Source organism: Pogoniulus pusillus, chromosome 9, assembly GCF_015220805.1.
Source record: "Pogoniulus pusillus isolate bPogPus1 chromosome 9, bPogPus1.pri, whole genome shotgun sequence".
Lineage (NCBI taxonomy): Eukaryota > Metazoa > Chordata > Aves > Piciformes > Lybiidae > Pogoniulus > Pogoniulus pusillus.
The window spans coordinates 21348416-21370529 of record NC_087272.1 but is presented as its reverse complement, the minus strand read 5'-3'; the positions used below and the strand labels follow the sequence as shown (position 1 = coordinate 21370529).

Below are 22114 nucleotides of genomic sequence, written 5' to 3'. Positions count from 1 at the left end.
CTTATGGAGGAAGATCAATTTCTCAAACGATATGGCCATGGGAATATGCAGTGAGCCATAAAGCTAAAGTTGCTACTAAGTCCTACAGTAAGTGCCTTTACTTCTACTTGCAACAGACGTCTACTTGCAACAGATGCAGTCTGAAGTACTTTCCCTGAAGGTAAAGGACCTTAAAAATGTACAGAAAATAAGCACTTCAAAACCTGCCTTCAGGGGTATTTTCAGAAACTTTATTCTAGGGATGCTGCTGTTGATTAGCACCTTCAGAAAGAATCCCAGCAATGCACCAGGTGCTCCCTCGACACATTAACCCTTCTGCTTTGCTTCAAATATTGCCATAATAACTTTAGGCACATAACCTAATGTTGACAGATGCATACTGATTTAATTTATTTCAGCATTTCATGCTCGTGTATAATCTGTAATTTAAATCAATAAACACATATTAAACAGGTTGTATACTGAGTTGCAGATGCTTTTGCTGTAGTTGGGGTGCCCACTGGGTCCCAGGAAGGATATGGTACTGCACAGTAAATGTCTAGTGCCTTCAGCTCTTCAAGATGAAAACAGAGTATTACAGAGCCAGAAAAGATGTTTTGCAGTATTAATGAACAGTGGGACTGAAGCTCCAAACTGAAGTCGTGGATTTTTTTTATTAGTTGAAAGACAAAATCAGTATTGCAAGATCAAAACCATATCACAATGCCTTCAAAATCTCAGAAAACTGAGCTGTTGCCCCGCAACTGTAATGCAGTGCTACACTGCTAGCCAATGACAAGTTTGGTGACATAGAAATGTCATACACAAACTTCAGACAACTCATTAAATAGTTTATCATACTCACAGATCACATTAAAGGTTAACATTAAACCTAATGACTTCTTTGAGATGACTACTTTTACGAATACCAAGGAAATGAACCTTATACTCAGATTAAATAGGGTATTTAAATTTCCTGTAATGAATAAAAGCAGATTGGAGAGCAGTAAAATGAATTAGTAACAAGCCCAGTAGATTGTAGATGGACAAAAAATGTAATTATGTTCAAGTCTATTTTTTTTAACTAGCAGCTGACAATCATACTGATTGAAGTGACAGAGTATCAGGAAAATAAATACCTTCCATTCCACATGAACAGCAGTATTTGTGAAATGACCTAGGGAAAGTTTAAAACAAAATGCATCTAATTACAATTTCTAAGGTACAAGAATTCCTCCAGGCCAGCAAATATCCCTTGGGGTCATAACACCCAACTGGTATGATGCTATTTGACAAGTGGATGTTCTAGGCCACACATTTTTTTAGTTTGGCTTGCTTTATTTCAGAAATAAACGAAGATACTCTGCCCATATCATAGCAGGGAATCTCTAGCAAGTAAGGAGCTTTACAGAATTCCTGGTGCTTTTGTCCAGCTGGCATTCTAGGTGAACACTTTGAAGAGCTTAGAAAGATACTCAACTGCGTGTGGGTATGAGTCCCTAAAATCACTAAAACAGAAAACTGGCCAGTTTAAAAGAGAAGAGAAAAAAGTGTCCACCATATAGAGGTCAACACTTTACTTACTACTCATACACAATACTGGTTTACTTCCCCTGAAAACTGTCCCACTCTGATTAAGCTTTGAATCAACAGGCAAGGCTCAGAACTAACAGTGCCCTGAGCTGAGAATTTAACATGGAGAAATTGCAGAAGGCAGCCAAGAAATTGCAGAAATGAGCTGTTGAAAAGGTGTAATACTACTGGCAGCAGCAGGCCTAAAGTAATTATCTGAATCTTACAACACCTGAGTACGGGGATAAAGCCCTAGAAGAGAACTGTCATGGTTTAGACCCAGCCAGCAGCTGAGGCCCACACAGCCACTGGCTTACTGGTCCCTACACCCTAGTTGCACAGGAATTAAAATTAGAAGCAAAATGCAACCCCCCCATGGGCTAAGATAAAGGGAGTTTAACAGAACAATGTAGAGAGAGAGAAGAAACAACAAAATACCAGTAATACTAGTGAAGTAATATACAGAACCAGTGACATAAACCACAGCACACTCACTGGTAATTCCTAGCCTTGTTCCCACTAGAAACTCAGGCACCTCCCCTGGCCACCCTACACCTAATACAGCAGACCTGACACCAGCATTTTATCAAATAACCCACTGGTTGGTTTGCCACCTGGGTATAGCCCCTCCAAGCTTCCTATGAAAATTTAACCTCATTCTAGCCAAACCCAGGACAAGAACATACCATCACTTCCTCACAAGACCAGCCAATAGAGCATCTCCCAACACTCTGCACTCCTGGCAGGTGGGGTTGGGCAGATAGGGAGCAGGAAACATGACTTGGAACAGATTTTGCTAGGCTTTCACCCAAATCCACAAACCAAATCCAAAGCCTAGTCCAAGTTCTCAGCCTAAACACTCTTTTCCCCCTTTCCTCTCTGGATGTGCTTAGGTTTTCAATGTTATCATGCAAGTACAGTTCTTCAAAGTAATGAAACAGTATATACTAAAAGAGCTCTCAAAGCCCACTCTTGTGAAGTTGTTTAAATGCTGGTGAGTTACAGAACACTCCCCCTTCTACACACACACAAAGAAAAAAACAAACTAACCCACCCTCAAAAAAACCCAGCCAAACAACACGCTCCCCCCCCCCCCAAAAAAAAAATGAACCATATTCATGTCCTTTTGTACTTATACCTACATCTAAAATGCTAAAGACAAATTTTCACAAATTCAGATAGTATGACAAAGTTACTAGTTGTCCTTAAGGATACTCCATTCTCTTTGCCTGTTTAAATTGTGTTCAATCATCCAGTTAAATTATTGTGCCCAAGTGCATCATGAAGCATAGTTTATGTAGTGTCGTTAATGTATAACTAACCCAAGAAATTATTCTCTCCACAGATCATAAACAAACAAACAAAGAAAATACTCTCCTGTCACTACACAAATGTTTATTAACTGTTCATTTCAACAGCTACAGTAATTTAGTGGGAGATGCTAGGAATTTTGAATCTAACATTTTCATAGTCCTTGGTAACAGAAATGTCTCTATGTGGTCTGGTGAGGCAGCAAGGGAATATAGAAGGTTTTACCTCAACACAAGGAAAAACTTCTTCACAGTGAGGGTGACAGAGCACTGGAACAGGCTGCCCAGAGAGGCTGTGGAGTGTCCTTCTCCAGAGACTTTCAAAACCCACCTGTATGCATTCCTGTGTGAACTACCCTAGGTGATCCTGCCTTGGCAGGGAGGTTGGATGCAATGATCTCTGGCTGTCCCTCCCAACCTCTGAAGGTCTGTGATCCTGAAGACTAGCTAGTTTACCTACACAGAGGACTTCTGTTGTGCATTAATTGTGTAAAATACACAGTGTACTAGATTGGGAGTATTCTCTGCTCAATCACAGTTTAATTCCACTCCCCACACACCCCAATCAATCACAACCTTATCTAAGCAAGACTGCACACTCTTCCATGGAAAAACAGGGACAAAAACTGAGCTAAATATTTTTTGCCAATTACACATTTTCTTCTATTTCATAGTTTGAGCACGATGTTTGGGAGAAAGATCTTAGAAGCTATCTACATGGTGAGAACAACATAAATTGTAATTCACAAAGTAATTCATGCAGCGCAGTAATGAGAATCACATCTCACAGCAACACAGCCAAGACAAATCTGTTAAGCTTCTTGGAACATATGCAACAGATTGAAGCAAAGTAAACAGCATCAATGAAGATCTTAGCTTTTGATAAGCAAGAGCTTGAGAAGAACCCAAGACCAAATTCAAGGATTTGCACTTCATTCAAGAAATTCTGCTTATACATTCTTTTATATCTGACAAATAAGACAACTGCAAGGTATCATAATATTTACCAAAAAATTGATCAAGACAAAAGTTATACATCTCTTCAGGGGGAAAATCTTTCTAAGGTCAGACTGGTTGCAGTTCATTCATATGCTCTGGGAAGTAACACTGGCAAGTTCTTCTAGCTGCTCTGTCAGTGCTCTATTACTTTGTAATAGAGTCATGCAGTCATTGCAAGGACAGTTGCAATGAAACATGGACCCACATGTTGAAAGACGCCCAAAATACGGAATTTTGGCACTATTGTGTTAAATATGGAATTCACTGACACCAAACATCCCTTGTTTCTGAAGGGCACTAATTTTCCCAAGACCTCTGATTCTACAGTTCTAGTCCAGAAAAGACCCAAAGCCACCTGCGTACATCTCTCACAAATAATGATTAACCCACAGCATTAATCTCCAATACAGACCTCATGAAGTTTCTGAAAAACAAGATCCTTGAGAGTGTTTGAAATTCTCACTACTAGTCTTTCCCCTATCCATTCTAACAGAGATGATTTTTAGTGTGAATAGCCCACTCAGAAATGACAGTGGTAATACCTATTCACCTGTTCTGTACTTCATTTCAAGAAAATCAAGTACACAAAAATTTCTCACTGCTATTGCCTCATTTCCTTGAGGTCCAAATACACAAAATATATATACTATTTTCATCAAGAATTCAAGCTCTCCTCTGTACTACACAGAGAAAAGCACACAGCAACACAGGAGGAAGGAGAGCAGGAGGAAGGGTAGAATAAGACAGGGAAAGAAATGTCAATCATGCTCTATTGTTTTTGTAGATTTTCATCATGAGAGGTTACTCGGGCTTTGTCAATACTCGTATATGGAGAGAACAAAAGTTCACATGCAAATAGTTAGTTTTCTATAGATGACCACAAAAGTAGTTGCTTCATTCACAGAGTTCAAGTTTGGTCATGTAATTAAAACTCTTGTCATGCAGCAATAAACTGGGGCTGACCATTCCAAGAACAATGTTCCTTAAATTCCCATATAGTGCTTAATATGACCAATATGAGCTCAGAACCAACAGTAAGAGGTTTCTATGTCAGGACTTAGTGCAAAACGTCTTGAGATTAGGAGCACAGAATGACCCCTTTAACTCATCCCATAGCCAGGAAAAGAGATTCTATAAATAGACATCACTGAAACACATTTAGTCTGAACTCTGGCTTTCTCAGGTCAACAAATTATCATACTAATACCACCTGTAACACTTCCCATTTCATGTTACAACCTCTGAGAAGCAAATCCCATCACAGTGAATGTCAGCAACGCAAGAGCCTTGAGATCACAAGTGAAGAGGTCTGAGCAGAAAGAGAAGTGACTGTGAGTTTGTTCTATTTGGCTTAAGCATGGCTCACTATTAAAGTGAGCATTATATCTGTCCCTACAAATTCAACAGCATAACTGTAGAATTAATGGCACAGAGAGCAACCAAGGAATCTCAAAGAGAAAAAGTATAATCCAAAAGATGACACTATATTACACATCATAAAAGTGACTTTCAATACCAAATACCTATCTTTTCAGATAAAATAAATACATAATAGTAAGCACAGGCATACAGGACTAGAAGATAAACACACCAAAGTGGAATCTGAAATGAACAAGGACTTAATGTTGAACTCCAGAGGTTTTAATCAAGAAAAAGGCCTTCCTAGAGCAGACTTTCTTTTCCCATGGTGCAATATTTAGATAGGATTGAAGTTGTTCAGGTGACCTTGGTTACCACAAGGCTATGCAGACCTGTCATTCGAAGCAAAATGTTATTACCTTTGGGGACTAGAGTAATTACAATCAATTTGCTGTGTTGATTGGTTAGTGACCTCTTCTTCAACTTCTTAATGTGCAGTACAGAGAAAGCTCCAAATGAAGCGAGTGAAGGCCCATAAAGCGATCTGACATTCTAAGAAATACAACCACATTACTGCTGAAAACTTTGTTTAATATCCATTTGGATTTTTAGAGGCCCTGCTAAATCCCTCCCCTACTATCACCTACTGTGACCCTTTAGCAGACCAAGTTTCAGTGTCATTCAGATGAGTGAACAATATAATTAACAGCAGCCGTTCACAGGAACACATATGAGGACCAAGAACTAATTTCAAAGTTACACTGTTTTTCTGGTCGTGGTCTTGTTTATACCATTCTGTATGACTACCATTTCATTGGTTTATATGGAGTGAGTTCTGTTTGGCAACTAGCTTCATAAAGTAGTAAAATAAAGTACTTGTATATTGATAGCATATTTGAAAATCAAAGCTGATTTTTTAATTTATTTTTATTTTTAATTCTTGGAAGCTGCAAATTCTTATGCTCTATTTATTAAAGCCGTATCTGGAAAAAATGGCTTCCTCTCTAACAATTGCTGTGTTCTAGATCCTTTTTTGAACCCTTTTCAGAGAAAAATATGCATCTGAGCTGATGATTTCCATGTCATGTTTCACTCAATTGCAAATTCCTCTAGCTGAATTACATAAACCACTGAAAACAGACTTTAAAACACATTTCAGTTCTTAACTCTGACAATGCTGCTGATTTTGACTGCAATTACCACTACATCAGCACTTCATTTACAGGCCCCTAAAGCTCTGTGTCCATTGCTATCAACGAATTATGGATTATCAACACAGTTAGTTGCTGTCATTGCACAGAAAAGTTTCATACAGTCCAGCTACTGCTTCACGTAACAGGATGCCTCCCTCCTCATCTTCCCAGTCTCTTTCCTACAGTCTAATATCACAGAACGCCAGTCACCCAAGCCACTGTATCTCAGTTACTCCAACAATGCCATACTTCAGTACTCTGCACAACGAGCTTAAACTCCTGCTTATTTCCCAAGAAAATGTGCTTCAAGGTATCTGAGGTGAGGTCCGCTTCAGCCTGTTACAAAACTAATACTTAATATTAATTATGGATATTAACTTTTGTATGAATATTCATTATTATTTACTAATCTTCAAAATCTGGGAAAACTCCTTGAGATTCATTTTGATTCTCGGTGAACAGTAAGCAGTTGCACAAAAAGTATTTATTAACACAGAATTAAACAGTTTAAGTAATCAGAATTTGGAAAAATAGGAAGGTGAAAACAAGAAAAAAAATCTAACTACACAACAGGCAGTACTCACTCCTGTCCAGTAAGTTGTATAGCTTATGGAGCCTTACTACTAACTCTAGCACATGTACTCATGACATATTGAGTCCTGAGTGTGTTTCCTATACCAAGGCACTTCCAAAACCCGTGATTGTGATCCTAAGGGTAAAAACACAAAATATTCCAGAGAGAGGAGGAGAGGAAAACTGAGTTCCTGTAAGATGCTGCTGCAAGCTGCAAACACGTGGCTGCTGTGAAACAAAGCTTGCTGCAGGCAGGACTCAGCTAAACAATCCACTAATGGGCCACTCAGCATGGCTTTCAAATCATTCCCCCGTAAAATACATTGGAAATCAAACAGAGACCCGGCACTAGCATCTCTTGTTTTGGCCAATGAATTCAGAGTTTTGTGCCCTATGTGACCACACGTGCACGCTGAGGGGCTGCACAAGACAGCTGACACGGTGGTGCTAAACCCCTGGCCCTCAGGGCACAGTTTTGCTGGGGCCGAACTTTCCATTGTGTGCTCTTCACTTTAACTCCTGGACCCCACCCACGGGAGAAGGGGAGCAACGGCCAAAACCTATCCAGCAGGATTTCTGCCCTGCCAGGACACAGCCCCCTATATTCCCCGAGGGGTCCCTTATTCCCACCACCTTGCTTCACACAAGTGCCACCCTAAGCTCCATTCTCTCACTTAGATGCAAGCTATTAGAACCATCCCTCAGCATGGATTATCAGAACAATTTTTAATTGTTCTGCAAACGCAGTAGTGTTTATGGGACAGAAATTGAAAAAACAGAGCTTGATTGATTGGTAACAAATTCTACAATTTGTTCCATTCTTTTCTTTCCCTGAGTGGATTGCAATCATAAACACAAGTGCATCTCCAGATGCAGAATAAGAATATACCGTCACGGCCAAAATTGACTAAATTCTTAAACTCTTCGCTGAATCAGGTCTGGAAGACTTCACAAGTGTAGTGGTTGAACACTTAAGTGCCAATGAATTTCAATGACTGTAGTTATGTTCATAGCCAGGGGGCTAGAATAACACATAGGGCACTGATCAAGTGTGGAATAGGCCAACACTATATCCTGTACTGGTTTACACTGTCCAATAAATAATACGGAACCTCTCAGGCAAATAAGTGTGCTGGGATCACTCCCTAAATGAATAAAGACTCTTATTTCTTTTATTGATGCTAGGAATTTATATTCGTTTGACTTAAATGTCTGTAAAAAAAGCTGCAGCAATTTATTACATTAGTGTAAAATCACACCAGATAAATTGAGGTAGTTCTGCATGCCAATAAAATGAAACCTTTATTTATGTAATACTTTAAATTAAAATGAAAACGAACTATTTGCCAAAAGTATCTACTATGCAGTGACTTCTTATAGCAAAAAGAATTACACTTTATCTACTTTTCACTAGCTCCTCATTCTTCCAACTCGCTTTGTCACTGTCAGGCCACAGCTAAAAAGCCTGTTGGTTCCTTCAGGGGAATGGGGGACCTCTGGCTAAACTAGGCAAAAACGTGTGCACAAAATTTAAGTATGAGCAACTTTGCTTCTAACACAACAAAAAAGCTTTGAAATACTCTAAGTTTGGAAATTACTGCTACTTTAGTTTCCAAAAAACAAACTGTTTCATCTAAGGACACCTGAAGTACAAAACCCCAGTTTAATGTCTGCATCCGTGAGCTGCAGGTAAATCAAAGGGATATGTGTTTGGGGAGCAGAGGGTTTATGGATGACAGGGACTAGAGAAAGTATTTAATAATGCAGGCAGTATCATCTCGCTGGAGAAAGTGTTCTGGAATTATGCCTTTTCAGATAAAATTAATGATTTAGTTCAAGCATACTCAGCCTAACAATTAATCAGTGGAAGTTCTGTGAAAGACTGTCAAAGGAAATAGTGGAGGTGAAACACTTGAGGGATTTGCCATACTCCTAATTTCTAGAAAGCAGCAGGTTGGTATACTACAGGCTTGAAGGCAGAAGTTTACAAGTTCCTGAATCTGTTTTACTATTATACACAAGAAGTAGATCATATTCCCATTTGCTATAAAGGCATAATAGGTGAGGTATGACAATGCAAGTGTAATTTTGATTTAAGCTGAGAGGACTGGTTTAATATAAGTGTATGTTACAATTACTTACATATGGCCAACACAAGGAATTACTTTGCACAATCTCATCACAAGGAAAATGTGTGGAATAGTGATACCAGAGTAATAAACAAGGGTAAATAGATAATCATGCAAGTACCTGAGAACTGTGCTAAGAGTTCATTGGCACTGGATGAAGTGAGAACATCTCAATACCTGTACTAATTCACATTTAACTTTTACATCTCTTTTTCACACACAGCCTATTGTGGAGGCAGAGAATTAATGTGGCCAAGTCAGGAATAATAAAAAAAGAATTATTTTACTTTCCTGAAAACCTATCCCCATTCTATACGCAAAACTACTGTAGGTTTATTTACAGATGCTAATTTGATCAGGAATTCTTCAAAAGGAGGTTATGGGCAGATTTAGGAAGTCAGGAAACAGAAAAGACTAAGCTATAACACAGCTTTACCCCACTATCACTCACAGAGGTGAGATAGGTTTTCAACAATGATCCCATGATGGATTTCTCTGTGGCTCGGCTCGTCCTCCTGATGCTGTAAGCAACATCCAATATCTGGATCCATGCAGCAGAAGCCCAAGGTGAGTGGCAAAGCTGCCAAACTCAGAAATGTCTCGAGACACAGCTGCCACAATACAGGGATTCATGGAAGAGATACTGCCTCAGCAGCAGCAGGAGAGAGCAAAACTGCTTAGGTCCCCCAGTCCAGAAGGCAGCCAGGAAGTTGGCTGCTGATATGGTCTGAGAGTAGCTGGGTCCAGGTGCCACCAGCAGCTCTCTCAAAAGGACCTCAGGACTTGCCAAGCTTTCAAGTTTGCACAGAATGGTGCAAAGTGAGGAGAACCATCTAAGGATGGTGTAAAACCAAGAGCTGTGCAGTCCAAAAGCGGGGATGGTCCAAAACAGGAATTCTGTCACGGCAGGAACCTGTCCTGTCGGGAACTCTGTCAAGGCAGGAAGTCTTTCAAGGCAGGAACCCCCTCGCCTTCTCCCTTGCTCTATTTATGCTTTTCTAGACAAGGTGTCCATTTGCCATTTTATATGGGGTGCAAAAACCCAGCTTACCACCAGCCCAGGTCAATTATGGAAATGTGCAGAATTTCCAGTGTGTGGAAAGGCACCTTTGGCTGTTCCCCCTCCAAGACTGCAGGTCGGGGGAGTGAAAGCAGCTTTCACTCTGCCTTCTCCCCATTCAAACCCTCGAGGTGAGGGGAGAAGAGAGAAATCTGGAGTACTCTGGAATGCAGCCAGAGTAAATTTAAGATTGCCTCCCTAAACAGAAAACTCATTTACTTCAGTGAGGTCTAAATAATGTTCTTCATTTTTTGCTTACATTTCAATACACAGGATTTCCTTCATAGTCTGGCAGAGTAACATGAATCACAGTAATTTAAATCTGAGCTTTTTCAGTGGATCTGTGGGCATTGACTGAGTGTAGAAACAGCCAGTAACTTGTGCAAGTTCACAACTTCCCAAAACCTTCAAACAGTTTTCCATTGAGCATTGCCACCTCCAATGTGTTTGCCTGGAAGCAGAGGCAACTGCAACATGCAGAGGAAAAGGCAGATCCACTTTCAAAAAAAAAAAAAAAAAAAAAAGACAACTTGAGTTGAAATTTGATGCACGGATTTTTATCCCAGTAAACTTAACCTAAGTCTACTTTTCAATCACATCAACATATTACATTTAACATAACTTTTCTGAAGTAATTTCTTCCCATTTGGAAAAGTTAACTTATTGCCTTTAGGTTGCATTAAAAGAGATGAGTTTTATCCTAAATTAACCACTTAACTTTGCAGATAGTTTTACAGGATAAAACCCGCAAAATGAAACTGCAGATGTTGTTTTACAAGGCCAGTTTGCATACAAACCATGCTTTCACCAAACGGTCAAAAAATACAGCTCCTTACAGCAACAGTCAGCATAGAAGATCATATAATCCATCAGGATTCTGCCAAGATGAGTGCTTCACATACTAAATATCTGAATAGAGGCCATCACAGATTAGATTTAAGTCTCAAGAGACTGCTCTATCACTTCCAGAAGACTTTGAGTAGAACAGTGAAGCTAAAAAAAGTCATGACTAAGTATTTTTCCTGCTTCAGTTAGGCCATTTGTTTGTTTGTGTAAGAGAAGACTCTCCTGCAGCCATTACACCATTTTTTTCCTTCATTAGTCTGTGCAAAATATATAACTTGCTCTTCTTTCTAACATCAGTAGACTCAGCAGATCCATGTTTAAGACAGCATCTCAGGACACCCAGCAAAACATGTGTGGTATTGCTATCAGACACTTCCTCACCTCAAGAAAATGGCTAAACTTATGAACAGAGATGAAGAACAGAGAAATACTTCAATATCACGACAAAAGTATTTTCAGCTCAGAAACTATGTAAGTATGCTGCTAGAATCATGTAACTAGTTTCTTTACAATAATGATGCATGCTAATCACTCTGTGGTTCAGTCTTATGCACAAAGAGGTAGCCAAGACCACAGAATCACTGAACTCTAGAATTGTTTCATCTCAAAACAGCAGTGTTATGCCTAAACCTGCAACTACCTAAAAGTAGAAAAAACAATAGGGGAGCTACCACTTGGAGCATTCCTCCAGGGCCCTGTATTTTCCTTATCTAGAGAGTAACAATCATGATGAAAAGCAGTAAAAACTCCTCAGAGAACAGTTATTGGTAAAAACTAAGTAGCCAGGCATTAATACTACATATATATTTAGTTATTCTTTTATTTAGTCACTGTACACAAATGTATGCCTGCTTGAATTCTGGTGTAGAGCATGTGCCTTGAGTCCAAATAAAGACAACACTTAACATCTCCTCTGCATTATACATTTACTTCCAGAAGCAGGTAATTCTCAACATTTAACATCAACATTTTATGAGCATTAAACATTGAACTTACATGGCCATAAGGCCGGTCAGGTGAAAAGAAACATTAGTCTAATTTTAAAAGGTACTTGCTTAAGTAATTGAAATAGCAAGCTTGGGAGTAAGGAACATGAAAAGGAAAAACTAGCTGATCCCACAGCATCTTTCATGTTATTCCTGTATGCTCCCTGCTTCCTCTTTTTTCACCAGAATTTGTCTTTCCCCATACTTGACTATTGGAAGTGGATGGACAACAGAGAACTAGGTCACATCATGAAGTCAAACAGTAGAACTAATTATGATGGTTACACACATGGACAACACAGGAGAAAAGCCACTTGATAAAGAGTGGCTGAGTTCTCACTACAACATAATCTTCCTACTAACTTTTACAGGGGTTGTACTTATAATAATGAAGAGGTATATGTCAATTTCTGTGCTTGAGGAGAATTTGAATAAACTAAAAGCAGATGCTAAAAGCAGAAGATTCACCTAAGTGAAAATCCTTTGTATTTCTTGGGAAAGCGAGAAGAAAATATCAACAGCTCAGCTGGAGGCAGAGAAAAAATTGGATTGTGAGATGGATGGAGTTTGAAAAAGAAGAGTATGCATGTTCTTTGCTACAAATTAATTTTTAAATAATTTAATCCTTCATTGATTATTGCCCTTAGAAAGACAAACTTCCTACTGTCTGTTGCATTTCACAGTATCACAGTATCACCAAGGTTGGAAGAGACCTCACAGATTTCTTGGCTATTGCTTCCGAAGAGAAGGCAGCCAGAGTTTAGTACATCCTGCACTGCAGATAAAATTCATCAGAATATATTAAGCTTTATACACATAATAAAAGAACCATATTTGGCTTCGAAATTGCCTGATCTATGACTGCCATAGGCAAAAGTACCCATTGGCACCAATTTCAAGATTTTTTTCTTTTAATATGTCACTCAGGATAAGGTGTTTAAAGAATAATTGCTCTTTCTACTTTGGTTACATTTAAATGCCAGACTGAGACTGTCAAATGTGACTGAATTTATCAAAAAGGCAGAATGATATGGAGGAAATTAAAATGCTGCAAAATAAATTATTTTTTGGAAGTTAATTGCAATCTCTATATGCAAATATCAAATGTGTTTATTTAATTAAATCACTGCAGATTTTAAAAGTTCTTCTTGGTTTTTCTGACATGTCATCTCATCAGACTGTTTCTTGGAAATATAATTATTTAGTAAAATGATTAAATGAATGCTGTTATACATCTTAGCTGTTCTAAGCTTTAAGCAGATGAAAGTGTTTTGTCAATATTCTAAACAGGCACTGATCTAACCGTGAAAGGTTATATTGAGGAAGAAGAAAAGAGTCATTAGCTAAAAAAGCAGCATCATATAGTTATTCTTGCATTTTGAAGGTCATTTTTAAGTTGCACAGAGAATATTACTTAATCACTCAGACCCATTCAGAAGTGCCTCTTTCACTGGCTTAGAAGCCTCAAAAGGATGTCTCAAACTCAGTCATCATTCAGAGAGGAAGAATAAAAAGTAATTTTTACTTATTCATTTTAGAAATGAGCAGAAATGAATAATCCACTGACATCACTTGGCAGAAATAACAATTCTTTCAGCCATGTGTTTTAGATACTGTCCATTAGCATCAATTCCTATTGTCCTGGTTTGAGTTAGAACAGATTTAATTCTTCATACACTTTTCAGCTCAGCCTCTTCCAAATAACTGCTCTTTCTGAAGTGAGCAGCATATTTTCACAGATGGTGTCTCCTGCTAGTACTGATAATGGTCATTGTTTCTAGATAGTATCAAGGACAGGAACGCAGGCCAAGGTTACTGCTAAATCTTGTGTGCCAAATTGGGGGTGGCAGAGTAAAAGGTTGCACCTGCAGGGAGAGGCAGACAGTTCAGGTGACTAAACTGATCAACAAAGTATTCCATCCCAAATATGTCATATTTGGTATAAAAAAATCTGAGGAGGACTTGTGTCAGCTCTGCCTTTGATCTTGATGCATGATTTCATGAATCCAGTCCCAGAATCCATCTCTGCCTTTGATCTCGATCCCTGATTCCATGAATCCAGTCCCAGAATCCAGCTTCTAAATCTGGCTTTGCCTGCCTCTGAGTCACAGCAGCAGCGGTAGCAAAGACTAACTGCCATCAGGGGAGTTATGTTTGATATTGGTTTTGTATCTATTTCACTTTATTGTTATTATTTTCACCAAGTAGTTGTAGTTTTCTTTTCCAATTGTTAAGTGTCTCTCCTTTACTCCCTTTCTCTTTCCATTTAGAAAAGGAAAGGGGTTAACAGACAGGGCCTGTCTTTTGGCCAGCCCAACCATAACCTTTGACACCTATCACCTTCAGCCCACATTTTATAATGAATTAGGTGAAATAATATATAAATCCCTAAACAACTCACACAGCTCTGCAAGCTCAATTCCTTCACTCCTCAGGGGCAGGTGTTCATTTCTGCAATATACTAGAGACAAGTACCAACAGGAGAAATCCATTTATGACTTAGGTGTTCACAGCATGAGCCCAAACCTCAGTGTAGTCTTAACTTTCAAGCATCATATTTCGATAGCCTAAAACTGACATATAACAGGGTGTTGTGCTTTAATGGTCTATCATTATTAATGCATCTAGTTCACCATTACTTGTACAGGTAAGTGCTTGTACTTTAAGTCAAGTCCACAATGATAGGGGGGAAAAAAAAGAACCTTTTAATAAATAACTTACTTTGTCATTGCCACAGTATAACCATTTTTTTTTTAGTACAGCAATGTCTAAAGTAGTTATTTCTCTTGAGTGCTTTAGCTTCTTTCACGTCACTACCAGTAAACTTGAACCAGCACCAAAAAGACAGAGTAGGATAGGTACTATAAACACTGTAAGCTGTTAATCATATATGCCTGTGCATACTCAAAATTATGCTGCTGTAGTTGCTAGCAGAAAATTATTTCCTGCATAAACTTATTTTCAATACTCCTAACAGCTTTACAGAACTGCTGTCATCAAGCAGACAGTACCCTTGACAGTTCTAGTATTGGAGATTCCCTTCCCTAAGTGATAGTATAAACCTTCAGCTGTCTTTCAGAGAGCTGATTGATAAATTAACTGATTTTTTTTTTAATGGATACTTAAATTTGTATAGTTCAAATACTTTCAAATGCATTCATCTTATATGTACTTTTGAAACAGACATTTTCATTAGGGCTATTTAACTAATGTTTTATTATGTTAAATAAAAATGAACAAGCAATCAAAAAAAACCCAATGCGTTCTCATATCACAGATATCACTCCTAAGTATTTTCCTTGGTGAGGAGAAAAGATCTCTGCTTCTCAACTAATCCTGTACTTACACTAGCCTAAAAATTATCCTAAGGAAGCTATATTTAATGTAAACTAAAAGCTAGACCAGGCATAAGAGTTGTAAACTCCATAGAGCAAAATTCTACTTTTTGCTAGTAAATATTCTTGCCAAAAGCCTTGTAGTGACCCACAGGTATACTAAGAAAATGTAATATGTACAGTACAAATCCATACATAGTAAGACAATGTCTTGATTGCTATCAGCAATGTAACTGCAACAGCAGGCTTACAAGAACCAGCAGGGTGACTGAAGAACCTGAGATTATCCCCAGCTGTAGAGTGAATTCCTCACTGCCTTCCTTAATTGTGGATTAATACATGAGCCAGCAGTGTGCCCAGGTGGCCAAGAGAGCCAGTGGCATCCTGGCCTGCATCAGGAATGGTGTGGTCAGCAGGAGCAGGGAGGTCATTCTGCCCCTGTACTCTGCACTGGTCAGACCACACCTCGAGTACTGCGTTCAGTTCTGGGCCCCCCAGTTTAGGAAGGACACTGAGATGCTCGAGCGTGTCCAGAGAAGGGCGACGAGGCTGGTGAGAGGCCTTGAGCACAGCCCTACGAGGAGAGGCTGAGGGAGCTGGGATTGTTTAGCCTGGAGAAGAGGAGGCTCAGGGGTGACCTTATCGCTGTCTACAACTACCTGAAGGGTGGCTGTGGCCAGGGGGAGGTTGCTCTCTTCTCTCAGGTGGCCAGCGCCAGAACGAGAGGACACAGCCTCAGGCTGCACCAGGGGAAATTTCGGCTCGAGGTGAGGAGAAAGTTCTTCACTGAGAGAGTCATTGGACACTGGAATGGGCTGCCCGGGGAGGTGGTGGAGTCGTCGTCCCTGGGGCAGTTCAAGGCAAGGTTGGATGTGGCACTTGGTGCCATGGTCTAGCCTTGGGCACTGTGGTAAAGGGTTGGACTTGATGATCTGTGAGGTCTCTTCCAACCTTGGTGATACTGTGATACTGTGAAGATCTGACCATTGCTCAGGAATGCTGTAGACCAGCACTCTGGGGTCATCACATTTCTTTTAGGAGACCTTTCCTTTATGATAACAGCAACATCATCATGATGAAAAGGAAATTTAGCATCTTCCCTTCTAGCCTGTGAGCAAAGATGACTACTATTGATGTACAGCTTTTTTTCATATGATAATATATCAGATATGCTGAGTATGCAAATCTCTTCTTTTTTACATATAATTAAAAAGGGCATGTTTTTTCCTGAAATATAAAAATCAGCCACAGAGAAATTACTTTCATTATTTCAGTATCCTCTATCTCCAAGTAAATATGTGAAATTAGGAACAATAAATTATGCAGGAGCTGCTGCTGAGAGAAGCCATTATCACCACTATAATCAGTGTAAGTTGCATTACAAGCTCCCCTTGCCTGTTAGAAGAACTTAAGAATCTCTGTTTTCATTTACCTTTGCATTAAAGCACCTACATTCCCAGGCAAACATAGTTAAAATAGCATGCAAAGAGAGCATCACAACTCAGGCAACTTCTTTAGTGTGTTTCACTCACAGCTGCAATGACCATGCTTTTTTATTTATTCAGTATTTATTACTTTATTTCACCCCACCAAACAACAGTTGTATTTTTTTTTTATGATCAGTGCTTTCTGATATATTTTCAGCTTGCCCACATCTGAGAGAGATGAGGGTACTGGATGATGGAGGAGACAGAAAAGCTTTTATGCAGAAGTGAAAATGTAAGACTTTCTAGAAAATTGCAAAGCAAGAGGGTTTCATGGCTTTGGCACTGCATCAGGTATTTTTGCATTTCTTGTTCACATTACAGTGTTACCTCATAATCTAGTCTTCTAGTATAATTTTCCACTAAATTGGAACACAGAAAATTCACTTTTCCTCTAATACAACCTCCTGGCCCCAGTTTCTTGTATTCCTTTCCAGTGTGCATCCATTCTGCTCTTTGTCTAAGGACAGATGCTGTTCCAAATGCAAAAAGTGTCTCTCCATATACTGCCTTTGGTGTCAATTATTTTTGCACTCATATTTTCCCCAAGGTATGTTTCATGCTTGTGATTTGTTGAATCCCAAATTTGCTAGTACAAAGTGCAAAACTAGCAAAAATCATCAGAAACCATAATTTGTACCCTGTGCATGCAGAGGACCAAAGAAAAAGACTGTGTACTGAAAAATACAATAGCAAACAGTAAGCTAAGTAGAAGAGCATCATCACTTCAGGGTGCATGAAATCACCAGCATTTGCTTTGAACTTGAGCAGAGCTGGGAAGCTGTTGTTTCCTTATTTGTTTCTTTTTTTAAACATTCAAAGAGCAGAGGGACTTTCTGACTATGCAGGACATGTCATGAAATGTTTATCTGGCATTACTAATTAATCTATGCTCCACATAACAAAGGATTGAGGAGAAGAGTTTGCTGCCACTAACAAGCTGAATGAGTCTGTAGGAGAGAGCACTCCAGATTCTGAGTGCTGATCATTTTTCTCAGTGAGAAAAAGATCCCTACAGCAGTGATGGTGATTTTTGTTCTCATTTGACAATGAGATCAACACATGCCCATTTTACAACTGGACTTACACTATCAGATTCCATTCCAAATATGAAACCCGAGTGAAAAGCTTTTTCTCCCAGCTGCAGTCCACCGAGCTGTCCACACTTCCTTTAAGGAACTTCTCTGTTAGCAATACTGCGCACTAGGCATTATGAACTGTCATTTGCATCATAATAAGCCTTTTCAAAAAAACAATTCATTTAATGCATTTTCCCCCCTTCAAGTTACACAAAGAGGCAACAAATGGTATTCACAAGGAATAGATGGAAGTATAAAAAAGCCTCCTTCTCAATTTAGAATTTAATTGTAGAAGGTCAATTATAAAATTTTAATTTCCGCTATCATCTGTCTTGAACATTTATCTTATCTAGCAGTAATTTTATTCATAATGGAAACCTTTGATGGCTTTTTATTCTATCCTGAGTCATGGCTAATGTAGACTGCACAGGATTAAGTTTGTATGGAAAATAGGCCATACTAGCTTACGCCTGAAATTAAATGCAGTTAACTTAATTTGCTGACATCTAAAAGAACAGCAGCTTTGCTTTAAAAAAAATTCAACATGAAAGAAGTAAATTCACTTTAAAATCTCATAAAATATTTTGTCTGGTATCATATCTGTCTAAAGGGTAAAATCTACAGGAGCTTAAATGGTAATTCAGTGGAAATCAGAACAAGACACCTGGGGTACCTACTTCCTGCTGATTAAGACTGCATCTATTGAGTATTTAATAATGTTGTAAATTTAATGTTATGAGTACCTACTGTAGTTCTTTTTTAATGCCTTTTAAAAGCTGGAAAATTCAGGCTTATGTTTATCCAAACTTGAATATACTGAAACAAGGTCAAAAATATTTCACTCTTCAAAAGAGAAGAAGGGCATGGGGTAGATAAGCACAGATTCCTAATTACAAGGCTATTCTACTAAACCAGATTCACTGAAAGATGAAGTGGAGGATGTACATATAGCAGGGCAAAGAATCCCTCTTTTAATTACTGTGTGTAAAACAGATATCATCTCCATTTGCACTTCAAAAGCATGACATTTTCACAGAAATAGAAGGGTTATAGATAATACTCAGATAGCCATTTGCAGAAAAAAATATAGCAAAATACACAGGCCTCTAAATTTAATATGATTTTAGCTTAATCACCAGTAAGCTCCCATTTTGAGTCAGTTCAAGTTATGTAGTGGACTGTTATCACTGAAATGTTGGATACAATATAGGCTTATGAAGGGCCTGGAGCACATGACCTACCAGGAGCATCTGAGGAAGCTGAGATTGTTCAGTCTAGAGAAGAGGAGGCTGAGGAGAGATCTTATCTACAACTTGTCTACGAGAGAGGGCTACAACTACTTGCACAGAGGTTGGAGTAGAAGGCCAACCTCTTCTTGGTGATGGATGAAATGAACAGGAAATATCACAAAATGGTTAAATTACAATAGACCACACAAATAAAGCAGGGATGTACTTCTCACTACAGCACTAGTTGGTCCCCTTAAGCAGAGCTCAGAATTTTAGAACACCTTAATTTTTTATATTCTCTATATGTTTATATATACATACACACACTTATAAAGAAGCTGTTTTGAAGTGTTAAATAGACTTAAAATAACTGAACTAGAAACAACAGTTATATAATCCATGGGAAGAATTACTTTTCCTGTGTATGGTGAACATTGTTTTGTTGCTTGCTATGCCACTGAACTGACATTGGATTAAATTTTGAATTTCAATGAGTAGTTCACACAGGCATATTTATGCACCTATCTTTCAAGATATTCTTCTAAATAGATTCTATATTGTATGGTCATTTTTCTCAGCTACTTCCTGATGTCATAAAGATTATCAATAGCCAAGCTGTCACAGTGACCTAACTTAGTACCTAGCCTAAAGACAGATTCAGTTATAGCTAAGTCATTCCTTGGAGATGCAACCTGCTCCTAAAGATCTCCAGTGCAGAACAGTCTACTTTAACTTTTCATTTGAAAATGGTAAAACAGTTTCGTTATCATCTAATCATCCTTGTAAAGTACTAAGTCATGCTTTCATCTGGTCTCTAATACACGCTGCATATATCATTTGCTATTTCTTCATCACAATACCGTGCACCTGAGAAGATCTCCATCTGTACCCTCTTCACTGGTGCATCCTACCCCAACACATTCAGTCTTTCCAAAACACTCTGATCATTTTTAATTCTCTTCTCCTCTCAACTCCCCTCAGTCAATCTCCTTCTCAGTGCTGAGACCAAAACAAGGTAGCATTCTCACATAACAAAAAACTTACCTACTCATAGCCCTACACAATGTTCATGATACTGTTGACTCATGCTCACTTGTGATTTCTGGTGACTCCTAGACCACTTTAAAGGTAATTGCAAATAAATGATCCTGTATTTCTATTTCTTCCATGAAGCAAATTAAGACAGAAGATGCACTTTGAAATAAGAGTCACCACTTTACAACATTGCAGTAGGTATCTTCTCCCTCACTCATCCAATGCTCTCATACATATCCAATCTTCCTGTTAGTCCCCTACTGGATACATTATTTTCTTTTCAGACACATCTTATTTTAGAATAAAAGATTTGGATTTACAATTCAAATGTGCAATTTTCAGTCTATCTCTTCTATTAATTATTTCAGAGAGCAGTATTGTCTCTTAAAAACACTTCAGTGACGTATTCACTAGGCTTTGCATTTATATATAAAAAGCTTGTTCAATAAAAGTCATATAGCTTTACAGTTCAGTAATATTGAATTCATTTCAGATGAACTTCACTTGTTAGAAGCTAGAATACTCAAGCTTTACTAGCTTGGACATTCCTTATGAAACTCTGCCACTGTTTTGAAACCAGATGCAGTAGCATCAGTATGTTTTTCTGATGACCTCTATTTCATGAATCCAGGAGCTATGTTGAGTGAAAACATCCTTTACAGATTTGATACTAGCCCTGGAATATGTACTTACATTTATATTCTTCTTTGCATATTTTCTGGCACTGCTCCAGTATTTGTTCAAATCTTATGGGACTCCTGCAATACAAAATACTCATTTCAGACTTAGGAATGTGTCACTGAAAGAGAAAGCTGTTTGTGTAAATAATAAATTGACTGGATACAATATTTTTTATACCATTAAAACTGTAAAAATCAACATTTAAATCTCTGTTTTCAGTATAAGTCTTTATGCTGATTTTATCATTTACATTTATGAATGAGTAGTAGTAATATGATACCACAGTAGTAGATGCAATTGTAAGCATATCTAATGGCAGTCATTATCAAAAAGACTAAATGTGATACATGGGTATAACATTGCATACATGCAGCAGTAAGTCTAGATCCCAGCTCTGACTGCTAGAACTTCTTCCTCAGCCTCTGGAGAACAGAACACTGCCCTCTGCACAGGTGACTCATTGCAACTGTCATCCAAAACCTTGCTCAGGACATGCTTGTCCCTCACCTCCTTTGGAGTGGCGCTGCCAAAGCAAAGTTGCTGGGGAAAAGCGGTGCATGATTCAGAAATCAGGGATCCCAGCTGCCAGTCTACATTCACTACATGTGGGGAAGAGAAAGGTCTCATCCATGGCTCTCTTCACCCAAAAAAACCCTCAAAACCAGTTCACTAATTTTGTCCAAAGGACTGAACACCATGCAGTACCTCCTATTAATATCTTATTCAGTGCGCGTATTTTGAATCGCTTAAATAGTATTTCCCATCACTGGATCAATCTCTTAAAAGTAGTTATTACTAGCATTGAATTGTGGTAAAGTTTGGCAATTATGATGAAAAAAAAATCACTGTGCTGAAAGGTTTCACCAGTTGTCAGTATATTTTAAATCAGAATCACAGAATGTTAGGGATTAAAAGGAACCTGGAAAGATCAGCTAGTCCAGTGGCCTGGCCATAGCAGGATCATGGAATCAGCCACCTTGGAAGAGACCTCCAAGGTCATCCAGTCCAACCTATCACCCAGCCCTGTTCAATCAATCAGACCATGGCACTAAGTGCCTCATGCAGTCTTTTCTTGAACACCTCCAGGGACAACGACTCCACCACCTCCCTGGGCAGCCCATTCCAATGGCTCTCTGTAAAGAACTTTCTCCTCTAGAGTAGGTCACACAAGAACACAAATGTCTCCAGAGGAAGAGACTACACTATCTCTAAGGACAGCCTGTTTCAGTGCTCTATCACTCTCACAGTAGAAGTTTTTCCTTATG

General features: G+C 38.7%; 1 long non-coding RNA gene across 3 annotated transcripts in view; it reads right to left on the bottom strand.

Annotated features, from left to right (window-relative positions):
* Positions 1 to 365: 365 nt before the first annotated feature.
* The window catches only part of LOC135178194 (uncharacterized), a 114265-nt gene continuing 92516 nt past the window's right edge, over positions 366 to 22114 (bottom strand). Inside the window, exons 2-3 of one of the 3 annotated variants that reach the window (XR_010303415.1) lie at positions 20862 to 20926; positions 366 to 1156 (exon numbers count right to left, since the gene is read on the bottom strand). This is a non-coding gene — a long non-coding RNA (uncharacterized LOC135178194). Of the gene's footprint in view, positions 1157 to 10398; positions 10672 to 13499; positions 13872 to 20861; positions 20927 to 22114 lie in introns of those variants that run through there. The other 2 variants (XR_010303416.1, XR_010303414.1) reach the window with 2 other exon arrangements.